Below are 16,306 nucleotides of genomic sequence, written 5' to 3' on the forward strand. Positions count from 1 at the left end.
ATGCTTTACCAACTTGATGTGCATAGACAGTTGTGTTCCTGTCTACACAGGACAAAAGAGTTCAGAAAAACTGACCAGCTGTTTGTATCCTTTTCAGATTGCAAAAAAGGCATGCCTGTAGCAAAAACTACTCTGTCAAGGTGGCTGTCAGACTATTTACTGACTTATAAATGAACGAAATGCAAACAGCTACCATATAATATAAAAGCTCATTCTACTAGAGCTGTTTCTACCTACTCTGCATTTCGTGCTAAACTACCAGTAGGCACTATCTGTGCAGCAGGTATCTGAGCAAGACCACCTACCTTTATCACTAGGGACAGAGCCTCCTTTGGGTCCACTGTTCTGAAGAATATACTCCCGTGAGCCACCCAAGAAAGATGGTGTTATGGACGCGGCTGCATCAGTAAAGAATGAAGGTGAGCTAGGACAACTTAACATAAAGAAGTTATGTACCTACCATTACGTTCCATGTGAGTTGTCCATCTCTCCTTTATTCTTACATCTTACCCTCCTAACCCTCTTCATTGGCTCCTGGAGGAACGAGAGGTCACAATTTGGCACCTAATGGTTTTTAACCCTTTTCTCTTAGCTTATCAGGTTACAGCAAGTCCTTTTTTTTCTATGCAAGTATATTTGATTGCGTACTAGTATTTCTGTATCAGCAAATAAGATCTGGGGAATGCCCTGCAGCATCATGGGGCAGGGAGTGAGCCATGCGCGAGACAAAGACTTCAAGTTTTAGTAAATAGCCTAGTCTGAACTGCGGATTGGTTCCGAACACATCAGTAAAGAATGAAGGAGAGATGGACATCTCGCATGGAACATTATAGTAGGTACATAACTTCTTTTTTCTGCAGGGGGGTGCACAGAAAGTGCAACACATGAAAACTGTACTGTATTTCTTCCAATATTTTTTTGCTAGTTGCTTGAGAGTACCAATTGCTTGAGTTCCATTTAACTGAGCGTTTACTGTATTGATAGCAGTGTGCGACAGACGTTTTCAGTGTGGAACTTCAAGGAACATTAACTTTTTAAGACCCCAAATGAGGTACACTTGAGAGGTATGCTTGAAATAGTTTTAATGTTCCCATTTCCCCTTAGGGAATTCTGTGCTATCTTAAAAAAAATGTACTCCATTGGATGAAATGCTTTAATACATTACTTCATGGTCTGGTATTTTTTTTTAATACATTACTTCATGGTCTGGTATTTTTGTGGCCTTTGATCACTACATCTTTTAGTCTCACATCATGTATAATATATTGAAAAATGTTTTCTTCTTAACTTGATGTTCTGTTCTCTTTATTATAGTCCATGCTTGTCTCCTCTTAAAACAAAAAACAGAGATGCTACAAAAAAGATTACTTGCTCTAAGAACCTCAGTTTTTATTATCCTACCCTCAAGGGAAATGTGCACTTCAGTCAAGTACACCTGTTACTGTAAATGTTGTGTCTTTCGGCTTTTCCCGGTTAGAGGTCGCCACAGCGGAACTCCGGTCCGCTAATGATTGGCAGTAGATTTTTACGTGCCGAGTTGCCGGCCCTGATGCACAACCTTCAATGAAGGTATGCCCATTCACGCATGACTCCACACAGAAGACGCTCTAGCTGAGAATCAAACAGGATGTCTTACCGTGAGGCGACAACGCTACCGTAGCACCACCACCGCAGTAGAACACACCTGTTACTGTAAATAACATTCACAATTTAACACTTTCTAATAAATATTCCTTTAGTATTTGTCTGAATAGCATGTCTGTACCAACATTTATTTCGGGGACCAGTAGATGGCACCAAAATACCAGTAGTTGACTTTGCTCTCATTTCTGTCATTGTTGCACTGCTCACCTTTTCAAATGGCCAAAGTGGAACTTTTTTGGTACAGAGATCAGATTTTACAGGCCGACACATACCCACGACCAGTACAAAGGACATGACTTAACTTTTTTGCCTAAATAAAAGCTTGTTCTTGTAGCATTTTAGTTGCTTATTCTGTTTCTTATAACATTTAGGTATTTCAGATACAGAATAACTGTTTTATGCAACTATTACATAAAATATAAGAAATAATTTTGTTCTAAAATCTCAGGGCATTTGCCATTTTTACAATTTTTTTTGTCAGGACACAACTGCCAAAAGAGAAGACTGTCCCTCGCAAAGTGGGACAGGTGGTAACCCTATGCTCATAACTTAGACATTTCATTAACTTGATTAATGTTAATAAACTAAAACTCTTCTGTAGTGAAAACTTTGGGATAAAGTCTACATATTGCAGATAATAACAGATATCTTTGAGAGGAAATCTGTTTCACTATAAATATTCACTATAACTTATTTTTTATTGTCCTGTTGGTTCTGTTTTGTTTGCATGATTGTTAGGCTTCTTTTTTGATCATGTTTGTCTTTTTTCTCATTCCTCCTTGATCATTTTTCTTCTACTTTATCATGAATGAACCCCTTTCTTCAGAAGTCAGAAGACTGTATCTGTTTAATAGTTTTGTGCAAGACAGTTTTCTCCCCTTTCCTCACATTTTAATTAATTCAGTTTTTCATATAATTATCTATGTAAATCCATTTCATGGTTGTGAAGGAGCAGGACACGGCCCCTCCATTCACTGGGCATATGTGAAAGGAAGTAATCCTGAGATACAAGATGGTGAAACTGATAGTGAGCAGGTCACTGCCCCACCATTCACTGGGCACACGGTAAAGGAAGGAATCCTGAGATGCAAGATGGTGAAACTGATAGCGAGCAGGATGCTGCCCCACCATTCAATGGGCACACGGTAAAGGAAGTAATCCTGAGATACAAGATGTTGAAACTGATAGTGAGCAGGTCACTGCCCCACCATTCAATGGGCACACAGCAAAGGAAGTAATACTGAGATACAAGATGTTGAAACTAATAGCGAGCAGGATGCTGCCCCACCATTCAATGGGCACACAGCAAAGGAAGTAATCCTGAGATACGAGATGGTGACACTGATAGAAAGCAGGATGCTGCCCCACCATTCACTGGGCACATAGTAGAGAAAGTAATCCTGAGATACAAGATGGTGAAACTCCGGTTCAGCTGGTTAATCTGGGAGTCTTGAGACAATGCTACAATTGTCTCCTGTACACAGACAACCCTCTCCTCCTCCCAACAAACACAAATACATGTGAGAGATGCAACTATATAGCCAAACTGGAGGCTGAACTCTCTCAACTCAGGACTGGCAAGACCAGACAGGAGGAGAAGGTAACCACACACACACAGCAAACCCAGTCCCACATAGACCTACCACAACTGCAAACCAAACACATAATAACACAAAGACATACTCGGAGGCTCTAACAAAAAACTTACCAAAACAACAGAGGCTCCCAAAGCAGACACCCAAATATTCACCACCTCAAAACATAACACATGCAACACATACTTCAATAAATCAGTGTGTCAAACAATCACAGCCCTTAAGGCCAAACACCATGCCTGATACACTAGTAATAGGTGACTCTATAGTCAGACACACTGACATTCCACTTACCAGGCTGAACAAGGAGAGGGTAACGGTGAGCTGCCTATTGGGAGCTAGGATCCGCCACATAACACACACACTCAGGTCACTCCAAAGCAAGTACAAATATGACTGTGTCATTGTCCATGCCGGCGTGAATGACCTGAGACATACCTCCCTGGACTACATGAAAAGAGACATAGAGGAGCTCTCTGATTATGTAGCCCAAGCTGGTATGACCCTGACCCTGAGCAGCATCTTGCCCTCACCAAGAATGATGCCACAATACAAAGACAAGATGATCAGCTTTAATAATTGGCTCAATTACTGGTGTCATTCTAGGGGGATCCAATATCTGTCTGCTTGGGATGACATGCTGGACAAGCCACGCTGCTTCGCAAGGGATGGCTTGCATCTGTCACCGCTGAGCTTACGGATATTGGCTAAGGCTCTTGCCACCCCATAGTGCCTTTTTTAGGCAAGGCTCAAAAGACAAACCCACCTCCTTAGAAAACAAAAATGGAAAAAAATTAAGGGTAATGCTGCTCAACGCCAGAAGTCTAAATCTCAAGATGCAGGCTCTCGAAGCACTCCTCAGTATGGAGAACCTCGATGTCTGTGCAGTAACTGAAACCTGGTTCAAGGCTCCTGAGAGCACCCCAGCACTACCAGGCTATACCTCGTATCATGCTTTTCGGCCCCAAAACTCGGGCCAAACCAAAAAGGGAGGGGGGAGTGTCCATATTCATCAAGGACACCCACACCTCCAGGTTAGTGGCAACACATGAAGCATCGGAGACCATCCAGGTGCAACTAACCGTAGGCAAAACTGCTGTACAACTGGTAGCATGTTACAGACCACCCTCCCAATCTCAGGAACCCCATTCAGCCTTCCTGAAGACATTGGAGGATATGAATGTCTCACCAAACACCATTATATTGGGAGACTTCAACTACCCTAACATAGACTGAGTGCATTATTCTAGCCCAAACACCCTAGCCCAAAGGTTCCTGGAATTCATAAATTCAAATGCAATGGAACAGCTAGTCACCGCTCCCACAAGGGGAGATAATATACTAGACCTGATCATCACAAACATGGGGACAAAGTGCTCCACACTAGAAGTATACCCCTCACTAGTGAGATCTGACCATAAACTAATCACCCTGGATATACATATCCCACCTCCACCCCCAACACAAAAGACTACAGTGAAAAACTTCTCAAAAGCCGACTTTACACTTCTTAAAACTGAGATGGTATCCTTTAAACCCACCGGGCCAGTGGAAACCAGATCCCACAATGCTGAATCCTTCACAAATGCTTTCTACGGACATCTCCAAGAATGCATGGAACATGCAATCCCAAATAAAACGAAGACCCTCTCCACCAAGGGCAGGCATCCTGTCTGGTGGACCCCAGCCATAAACAAATTGTATAACAAAAGAAGGAAGCTACTGCACGACAGAGCAAAATCCCATAAAGAGAAGGCATCTCTGATCAGCACTAGTAGAAAGCTACGTTCTCTCATAAAAACATCCAAGGCCAACTTTGAGAGAAAAATCGCTATGGACACTAAATATAGCCACAAGGCCTTCTTCTGCTATGTTAGAAACCTGGGCGGAAACCCTCAGATATGCTCAGAGTTAGTTCACAATGACAAAAAATACACTGAACCCACAGATATTGCCAACATTCTGGCAGACAGGTTCAGTGCAAATTTCTCCCCTCCCTCACCCCCAAAAGAAGAAATACTTATCCCAGCTGAATGTAACCTCCCTGTCATCTCAGATGTCCAGGTGAGAACCGCCCTCAGCAAAGCTAAAAACACAGCATCAATGGGACCTGACAGTATCCCGGGTTGCGTGCTAAGTGAACTCCATGAGGAGCTAAACCCGCACATAAAAATGCTATTTAACCTTAGCCTTACTACAGGATATGTACTTGAACACTGGCGTACAGCAACAGTAGTCCCACTCCACAAAGGAGGCACCTCTACAGACCCTGGTAACTACCGTCCCATAAGCTTAACCAGCCTGGTCTGCAAAGCTATGGAAAGAATCATTATGGAACTCATAAACAGAGACATTGGGGACTTACAGACACTTGATCCCACCCAGTTCGGCTTTGTAAAGGGCAGATCCTGCCTTTTAAACCTGGTTGACTTTTTCGAAACAGTCACTAGAGCCATTGACGAGGGCAAAGCAGTCCATACAGCCTACCTGGACTTGGCTAAAGCTTTCGACACAATACCCCACTCAGGCATCATAGACAAGCTCAACAGCTTAAATGTAAATCCATATGTCACAAGATGGGTTGCAAACTGGCTAAAGGATAGAACCCATAAAGTCAAAATCGCTGGAGCCATGTCAGACTCAAAGCCAGTCACAAGTGGTGTCCCACAGGGCTCTGTCCTGGGACCCCTCTTGTTCAGCATTTATTTCTCAGATGTGAAAGCAAACATGGGAGGGTGTGGCTGACAAAGTTTGCAGATGACTGCAAACTAGGCGCCATAGTCAATACACCAGCTGACACATACATCCTACAGAAAGGCCTCACTGAAACGGACAACTGGTGCCAGAGTCATGGCCTTAAACTAAATGCCAAAAAAATGTATAGTCATCCCCTTTGAGAAAAACAAAGTACCCACAAATTATCACATAGACAGTAACCCACTGAGTACGGAAAAAGTAAGAGACCTGGGGACCCAAGTCGATAGTGACCTCTCATTTGACACCCACATTGCCAAAGTGGTTAGAAAGACTTTCTATCTTGCCTACCTTATCATGAAGGGATTCACATCTAGATCAAAGAAGGTCGTTGTACCCCTATACTCCTCCCTTTTCAGGCCCATGATTGAGTACAATGCCCCACTTGGTATGTACCTCACCCGGCACTTGTAACAGCTAGAGAGACCCCAAAAGTACCTCACCAAGAGGATCAAGGGTCTCCAACATATGTCATATGCTGCCAGACTAAAGAAACTCCAGCTCTATTCAGTAGCATACCACCTACTCAGAGGTGATCTGTGCCTGACGTACAAGGCCATGTCTAATCAGGAATTGATGGACATGCTCCACCTCAAAAAATCCAAATCCATCAGAACCACGAGAGCTAAAGATTTAAACCTCAGCACAAATATGAATAGGACATGCTGGAGGGACAGATTCATAACTCAGAGACTTCCCATACTCTGGAACAGAATCCCAGTTCATGTTAGGCAGAGCCCCTCACTGACTCTCTTCAAGAGAAATCTTGACGAGTGGATGGGAGATTGTAGGTTTACCCCAGGGGTCATCTCTGTGTCACTACTAGACAGAGGCACAGTAAACTAATTCTATTATGTAAGGGGGTCTTCACTGTATCACTACTAGACAGAGGCACAGTATTCTAAATCTATTCTGTACACTTTTGTACCATTACATGTGGTGGCGAAAGCCACATCACTATGGCTAGGCTTATAAATGCCCCAGGGCAGATAGCCTAGTACTAAACTATGAAACTATGATAGCAGATAAAGTTTTAAGAAATGTTCCATTGCATTAGCAAGATGAGTGTTGTTGGAGAATAGCCATCTCACAGACTACACTCAGTTGTTCCATGAGAGATTTGCAGAACAATGAATAGTTATTGTGCTTTCTACTTTGTTGAGGAATTAGGCTTTGGAATGCTAGAGCTGTCTTACTGAATATTTATTCAGGAACTGCAAGAAATTAAGGTCTGCATGAAAAGAGACTGTCTAAGTTGCACAGATAGTTGGACATTATTGTTATTAGTTTAATTGGTAGAGGAGGACAGTAGCAATTGCTAAACAGTTGAAAGTTAAGGATTTGAGGTAGATAGATTGCTGTTTCTGTTACTGGCTGTGAAGTGGCTTTTTGAAGTGTTAGGTTGTGGGGTTTGCTGTCACTGGATAGGCGAGTAAAGCGAAGGATGTTTTTTAATTTGGAGTAAAGTAGTGATGTTCCTCGTATTGATCACGTCTGCAGTAGCCTTAGCTATATGAGTTTTATCCTGCCAGGAATGTAACAGCCGGCCAGCATCCAAAGCTTCAGGCCACCTTCTGCACACCCATACTGGCAGGCAGTTTGAGCTGAGCTGACCAAAAGACAAGTTTGAGTGCAATGTCCTTCAGAGCTTTACTACTGCTGACGTATCCTCCTCTGAGGCTTTCGAGTATCAACAGTCTGCTTGTGGTGTTCCTTTGTAGGGCAGACAAGCTCCCTTTGGGGAAAAAAATCCATTTTCATATTTATGTTGCTGTTTTATCACTTTCCTCTTCAGGAAAGTTGTATTAAAGCTAGGAGGGTTGTGTTTAAAACTGTCATGAGACCATAACTACTTTTAAAGTTGGTGCTCATTTTTCCTGTCAGTTTAAAAGTAGTATAGTGTAACTAAAAATATTTTTTCTATGGAAACGTGTTTATTTTACTTGTGTGACTGGCCTAGCATACTATTTTAATGTTGAAAAAGTAGCTTTTGTAGACTGGTAGTGTTTACTGGTGTCACTTGTCTAGTCAGGATAAAATAGATGAGTCTTTGTGGGTTCTGTTCAAGCAGCTTTATTATGTAAAAGCACATCAGGATTGAGGCTTAATAACTAACTTAAATAAACTTATAAACATACTAGCTATTACACTTGTACATGCTCACTCTCTGGCTGCAGTCACAAAATGGCACAAGCTAGCACGTGCTGGCAATATATATGCATGTGCCGACCTTGAAACACTTCTTAAAGGTACAACATACACACATTATTCCACATCCTCCTCCTTTGAGAAATAAGTCATGCAATGTTGATGTCATTAATTGACATGCAATCAGTGCAAATAATTCTTTGTCATGCAATTATACAGAAGTAAATACACCTAAACAATTCTGTTCAGGTTGCTATGTATTTCACACTACGTCTAGAAATAAGACCAAATCGTGTGACATAGAAATTAGAATCCAGTCTAGCAACTGGGACTGTCTCTGCTGAATGTTCAACTTTAGGGACATCAGGAGCATCATCAAGAGTGGAAATAGAAGTTAAGACATGTTCTGCAACAGGAACATTGTCTGGATTGCGCTGAGATCTAGAGTCTATATCACAGGAACAATGCTGCAATATTGATTCTGGTAAAGGAAGAAGTTGTCTGTGATTTCTCCTGTACGCCACACCCTCAGATTCTATGAAGTAGGATCTCTGCTTGGCACATATACCTGTTACTTGACCAATCCGGTCGAAACCTTTCATCGTTTGTGTCCTCACAGTCTCTCTATCTTTCAATGGATGACTAAATCTGCTTGATTTATCATAATCGGACTTCTGGAAAGAATGCTTTCTGAATAATTGGGCTCTAATTGCCCTGTTCTTAGCTTTAGGCCACAACAAACTGGAACTAATAGGCATTGTTGTTCTGGTTTGCCTAGGCAGAAGTCTCTGAGCAGGCAAGCCAAGTATGTCATCATGGGGTATGTTTCTGAAATTAAGTAAATTTAAAAAAGACTTTTGTATTATCCCGCTTTGACCTCCCAAGTAATTGCTTTGCACTCTGTACTGCATGTCCAGCTAGTCCATTTGACTGTGGATATTCTGGGCTACTAGTAACATGTACAAAGTCCCATTCTTTTGCAAATTTCTGAAACAACTGACTGGTAAATTCATAGGTAGGTACTAGGCTATCGGCCCTGGGGCCTATATAACCCAGGCAAAAAGGTACCCTGGCTTTTGCCACCCAAGAAAATTATTTTCCTGTTCCACTGTCGAGCAGAGCCATAGAAGTGATCCCTGGGGTGAATTTCCTATCTCCCATCCAATCGTCAAGATTTTTCTTGAAGAGTGCTAATGAGGAGCTTTGTTTGATATATTTAGGTAGTTTATTCCAGAGTATGGGAAGTCTCTGGGACAGGAATCTATCCCTCCGGCATGTTCTGTTTATCGTGGTGACAAGGTTTAGGTCCCTAGAGCATGTAGCTCGGAGGGATTGGGATTTCTTTAAGTGGAGCATGTCCAACAGCTCTGGGTTTGACATAGCTTGTGTATGTTAGGCAGAGATCACCTCTGAGTAGGCAATATGCGACGGAGTAAAGCTGGAGTTTTTTGAGATGGTCAGTGTAGGGCATCTGTTTGAGGCCAGTAACCCTCTTTGTGAGGTATTTCTGCTGCTTTTCCAGTTGTTGTAGATGTCTTGTGAGGTACATACCAAAAGGGGCGTTGTACTTTATAACGGGTCTAATGAGTGATGAGTAGAGGGGAACAATGACCTCTTTTTTTCTGGATGAGAAACCTTTTGTGATGAGGTGTGCCATGTAGAGGGATTTCCTGACTACTGCGGTGATGTGATTATCAAAGGAGAAACTACTGTCCACCTGTGTCCCAAGGTCTCTTATCACACTTTCAGTGTTAAGTATACTACCGCCTATGTTGTAGTTCATGGGTACAGAGGTTTTACCACAGGGGATGACAGTGCACTTTTTGGCATTGAGCTTGAGGCCATGGCTTTGACACCAGGCATCTGTCTCAGTGAGGCCCTTTTGTAGGATGTCCACATCGTTAGGAGTTTCGATTATGGCTCCCAGTTTGCATCATCTGTGAACTTCGTTAGCAAAAGACCTTCTGTGTTAGCCTGTATTTCAGAGAAGTAGATACCAAACAAGAGAAGTCCCAGGACTGAACCCTGTGGTACTCCACTTTTCACTGGTCTGAAGTCAGATTTGGAGTCTGCTACTTTCATAGTGTGGGTTCTGTCAATGAGCCAGTTGGCAACCCATCCTGTGACATAGGGATTTATACCTAGTTTAGTGAGTTTATCTATAATTCCAGAGTGGGGGATGGTGTTGAAAGCTTTGGCAAGATCTAGATAGGCTGTGTGAACCACCTTACCCTCATCTACGGCTTTGGCAACTGCTTCAAAGACATCTATCAGGTTTAGGAGACAGGATCTGCCTCTTACAAACCCAAACTGGGTGAGGTCCAGAGTTTAGAGATTACCAATGTCCTTGTTTATAAGTTCCATGGTGATACGTTCCATGGCCTAGCAGACCAGGCTCGTCAGGCTAATGGGGCGGTAGTTCCTGGGGTCCGTGGTGGCTCCACCCTTGTGGAGTGGGATAACCGTCGATGTGCGCCATTCAGCAGGCACAAAACCTGAGGTGAGGCTATGATTGAACATGGTACTTGGGTGGGGTGCCAGTTCATTCTGTAGTTCGTGTAGAACGTAGCCTAGGATGTTGTCTGTTCCCATGGATGCTGTGTTCTTGGCTTTGAAGAGTGTGGTTTTTACCTGGGCAGCTGTGATTACAGGAACTTTGCATTCTTCCGGTATAGAGGTGGGCTCTTTAGGGGGGTGAGAGGGGGGGTAAAGTTAGCACTGAACCGGTCTGCCAGGATGTTGGCAATATCAGTTGGGTCTGTAGATTTAGTGTCACTGTGCTGTAACTCAGAGCAGATCTGAGTGTTGCCATTGAGATTCTTGACATAGCTATAGAATGATTTGTGGTCATCTTTAGAATCCGTGGCAATTTTGTTTTCGTAACTAGCTTTGGAGGATTTTGTTCAGGGATCACAGCTTCTTACTGAGGCTGACCAGGGAGTTCCTCCACTCATGGGATTTTACTGTCTTTTGCAACAGTTTCTTCCTTCTGTTGTACAGTTTGTTTATGACAGGGGACCACCAGATTGGCTTCCTTTTTTTGGAGGATAGTGTCTTGGTTCTGTTTGGGATAGCACGATCCATGCACTTGTGTAAGTGCTTATATAGTGCAATTGTGTAGGATTCAGTAGTCGTAACTGTATTGTTCATCTGCATGGCTGTCATGAAGTTCACCACTTCTGTCTTAAGAAGCATGAAGTTGGCTTTGGAGAAATTTTTTACCATGGTTTCCTTAATGGGGGGTGGGGGCAGGATGTGGATATCTAGGATAATTAGCTTATAGTCGGATCGGACCAATGAGGCGTTGACTTCAGGTGTGGAACACCGGTCACTCATGCTGGTAATGACTAGATCTAGGATATTGTTGCCCCTGGTGGAGGTGTGGATAAGTTGATCCGGGGCATTAGAGTTTATGAATTCCAGAAAGCGTTGGGTCGAAGGAGTTGGTACATGAGTAGTTTTCCCAGTTAATGGTGGGGTAGTTGAAATCACCCATTATTAGGGTGTTTGAACCCTAATATTTTCCAGTACATCAAGAAAAGAGGAGTGGGAATCCTTGGGCATGGTGGGGTATCTGTAGCAAGCTACAATTTGGATTGCAGTTTTGCCCAGAGTTAGTTGCAGTTGGATAACCTCTGCTGCATTATGCTGAGCAAGTAGCCTGGAGGTGTGGATATCCTTAATGAATATGGACACACCTCCGCCTTTGGTGTTCCGGTCCAGGTTACATGGCCAAAAAGTGTGGTGTGAGTTATAGCCTGTTAGTGCAGGGGTGCTCTCTGGAGCCTTGAACCAGGTCTGAGTCACTGCACAGATATTGATGTTCTCCATTTTAAGGAGTGCCTTGAGTGAGTGCAGTTTGAGATTTAGACCTGTAGCATTGAGTAGCATCACCCGCAGTTTTTGCTTGCCTGTTCCTGTTATGGTGGTGAATTTGTCATTTGAACCTTGCCTAAAAAGGCACTATAGGGGTGGCAAGAACCTTAGCCAGTATACGGAATCCCAGGGGTGATAGGTGCAGGCCATCTCTGGCAAAACATTGTCGTCTGTCGACCATGTCATCACAGGCAGACAGATACTGGATCCCTTTAAAATGACACCAGAAGCTTAGCCAATTGTTGAAGTCAATCATTTTGTCCTTGTACTGCGGCATCATTCTAGGTGATGGCAGAATGCTACTCAGGACTAGGGTCATACCTGCCTGGGCTACAAGATTGGAGAGCTCTTCCATGTCTCTTTTCATGTAGTCCAGGGAGGTACATCTCAGGTCGTTCACACCAACATGGGCAATGACAGAGTCATATTTGAACTTGTTGTGGAGTGACCAGAGTGCGTGGGTTATCTGGCAGATCCTGGCACCCTACAGGCAGCTGACAGTAACCTTCTCCTTGTTTAGCCTGGTGAGTGGGACATTAGTGTGCCTGACAATAGAGTCACCTATGACTAATGTGTTGGGTACGTTATTTGCCTTATTCTCATAGCCCCCTACTGGCCTCAACAGATTTGGTTCCCGTTTCTCCGCCATCATCTGTTGGAAGATCCATGGATCCTGGACCCAGTTCCGGACATTCTGACGCACCCATCAGGGGAACCTCTATCCTTCACTGCAGTCCGTGAAACTGACTGCTTGGCTAATCCACTTCCCCTAATTGCCAGGCTTCATTCAATTTCAGAAGATACAAGACAAATTCTCTTGTCTTCTCACAAGCCATCTACCAGGAAATTATATGGCAGTAAATGGAAAAGGTTCTCAATTTGGGCCAACACGCAGAAAATTGACCCTTTCCGAGCCCCGCTATCATCCATTTTAGAATTCTTGACAAAGATTTTTAAGGAAGGGGCAGCAGCTGCTACAGTTACAGTCCAGTTAGCTGCCATCTCAAATTTTCACCTTGGGTTTGGTGGCTCAAATGTTATGGGCCATAAATCATCTAAAACTTTTCTTAAAGGTGTTCTTCACATGAGACCTCCTATCAAAATTCCCTATTCTCCCTGGAATTTAAAGTTTATGCTGCCTCAAATTATTCTTCCCCCTTTTGAACCAGCATCTTTGTGTGATCTCAGATATTTATCCTGGAAAACTATTTTTCTAGTGACCATTACTTCTGCCCGCAGAGTGTCAAGCATTATCTATCAGACCACCTTACATGATTTTCCATGCTGATAGAGTATCTCTCAGAACAAACCCCTCATTTTTACCTAAAGTCTATTCTGAATCCAATATCAATCAGGTCATTGAGCTGTCAGTCTTTTTTTCCCAAGCACTGTAACAAATTGGAATACATGCTGCACAAACTTGATGTACACAGACAGCTCAGATTTTATCTTGACAGAATTAAGGATATTAGAAAATCAGATCAACTTTTTGTATCCTTCTCAGAAGCCAGAAAAGGCAATCCAGTGGCTAAAACAACCTTATCTAAATGGTTATCCTATTGTATATCCTTTGTTTATGAGACTGTGAGCTTGCCATTGACGCGCAAACCTAAGGCTCATTCAACCAGAGCCGTTTCTACGTCTTCTGCTTTTCAAGCTAAATTGCCCCTTGACAATATTTGCGCTGCAGCCACTTGGTTTAAGCCTCATACCTTTGTCACGCATTACAAAGTAGATAAGGCTTCTAGGGACAGATCTTGCTTTGGTTCCACGGTACTGAAGAACATACTTCCATGAGCCATCCAAGATTGAGGGTGCCAGGGACACTACCCATCAGTAAGAATAAATGGCGAGATTTAACAACTTCACATAAAGAAGTTATGTACTTACCATAACGTAATAACAGAGTACAGGCAAAGAGAAGTTGGGGATTGTGAAATAAAATACCACCTCTGGTAGTGTTTTAATTAAGCCTGGAACACATGTTGCTGTTAAAGGAATAATTAACAGGACATAAAATACTGTGTTACAAGAATCAAACCAAGGAAATTAGAAAAGATTGGGAAGATTAGAAATAAACCCAGAAAAATCAGTAATATTTCTTGCAAACTAAAAAATATCCACTGCCCACATAAATTAAATTTAAGCATACTGTGAAATACCTCAGAATTATTTTTCATAAAGAACCATCATTGGTGTTTCAAAGCAATGTAACAAACCTATGGTCAGCAATACAACAGGACCTTCATAGATGGAAAAAACTTCATTTATCTGTACAAGCCAGGGTTGCCATTATCAAAATGAACATTCTACCCAGAATGTTATACCTATTCAATGCTACTGGCATACCAATACAAGCTAACTTCTTCCATAAACTACACTCTTCTCTCTCTAAATTTGTATGGTATCCTAAATTAGTCAAGAGTTGCATATAAAAAACTGATTCTCCCTAAAGAAAAAGGAGGCTTAGCTCTCCCAGACTTTAAACTGTACTGTGACATAATAAGAGTCAACAGGGTACTGGCAATATCTGAATATAATCCAAGCAAAAAAAAAAAATATGGTCTCCTACTTGGATAACCCTATACTATAACTATGTTAAATCATTAAACATAAATCCCGAGGCTCTCCCTTTCTTGGACAAAAATAGTTTGAAGAACATGAAGTTACATAAAACAGTTGGAGGCAAAATAAAGGCACTGCAAAAACGTATCAATTTATTGAATTTATATAATGCCTTTATTAAATACAACCTCTGCACATGGATCCTAATCTTAAGATTGATGATAAAATGTTAAACTTAAAACCATACCCCCTGCTAAGGGAGCTGACAGTGTTAGACCTTTATTCATATAGGAATCAATCCCTCACAGAGCTTAGATCAACTTTGAACCTAAACAATACCTAATTATGCTAAGACAAATCAGAGATATGTATGCCAGTATACTAAATAGTCTTACAATCACACAGAGAGACATACGTTTAGTCAAAACACTCTGGTCTCTGCAAACACTGAGAAAGAAAATGTTATCCTGCTCATACAAACTAATAATGTCAATAAGGTACCAAGAAGAGAGACTTTTCTCAAAGTACTGGCGTGGCATAGATCCAGTAATTTCTAATGACCAAAGGAATCAATCTATTCAAATGACAACTAAATATATTCCCTTCAGAAAACTGAGCTACACTCAGTTCATGATGCTAAATAATGCATACCTTACCCCGACGCAAATAAACAAACTTAAACCTACTTCATCCCCCTTATGTCCACATTATGATAATCAGAATGCTGACCTACTTCATATATTCTGGAGCTGTAAATGCTCATACAAATTATGGTGTTCACTCATAGTCAGATTAAGCAAAATGGGATATGAGAAATCTACATTATTCTGGAAATTTGCTCTATTACATGTTCCCCCTGTGAAGCTAAAGAAACAACAAGAAAGAATATTAATTACACTATTCACACTTATAAAGTATTATATTACACTGAACTGGAAAGACAGTACTCAAGTGTCTTGGAATGAATTTAGACAAATGGCTGTTAGATAAATACATAACAGCACACAGATTTGTAATGCATACCCAAAAACGAAATAAACATTTGTCTGGATTTTGGAACTCGCTAATGGATCGTGTACTGAGATAACACCCACTGATTCCTACCAATTAAGGAATAAAACTGTAATTTTTCTCTACACTCCATCCCCAACACCTCTCTCCCTCCATCATTTACTTATAATCAGTACACTTTTGGGATACTTGTTATAATCCAGCCTAATTTTATTCTTCCCAATAGAAAAAAATGACATACCAATTTCACTTACAATGTCATCATATTAGTTGTGTTTTACTGGCAAGCAGTATATATGTACACAGTTTATTGAATGATTTAATGTTTCTCAACTTTTTTGCTCATCATATGTGATAACACCATACTGGCACTCTGTTGCATTTCATTACACTTTACACTGTTATCTAACTATTTTTGTTTTCTGGTCTGCTATGTTTGTTCTTGGTACTGAACTCAAAGGAAATGTTATTTAAGAAATGTCAGTAAAGAGATTGTTAAAAAAAATAAAAGATTGGGAAAAGAGAATGGAAAGGCACTGAAAAAGGAACAATTGGAAGACTGCTGTATGGTCAAAAGTGTGCAACAAAGTCCAGAAGGTTTAGGATTTTTGCTTCTTGGTGTTTGCACAAGCAGACTTGAGAATTTTTCTCCGGGTAGATAAGCAAATGCTGAAGATGTGATTGGGAAATTGTTTCTGGGAATGCATCACATT

The 16,306-nt window shown here is 41.7% G+C and overlaps 1 protein-coding gene across 1 annotated transcript in view; it reads left to right on the top strand.

Annotated features, from left to right (window-relative positions):
- The window catches only part of GPR137C (G protein-coupled receptor 137C), a 761,588-nt gene that overhangs the window by 615,668 nt on the left and 129,614 nt on the right, over positions 1-16,306 (top strand). The gene's annotated exons all lie outside the window — the stretch shown is intronic.

This window comes from Protopterus annectens, chromosome 6.part0 (assembly GCF_019279795.1).
Source record: "Protopterus annectens isolate FY-2018-M chromosome 6.part0, PAN1.0, whole genome shotgun sequence".
NCBI classification, from domain to species: Eukaryota; Metazoa; Chordata; order Ceratodontiformes; family Protopteridae; genus Protopterus; species Protopterus annectens.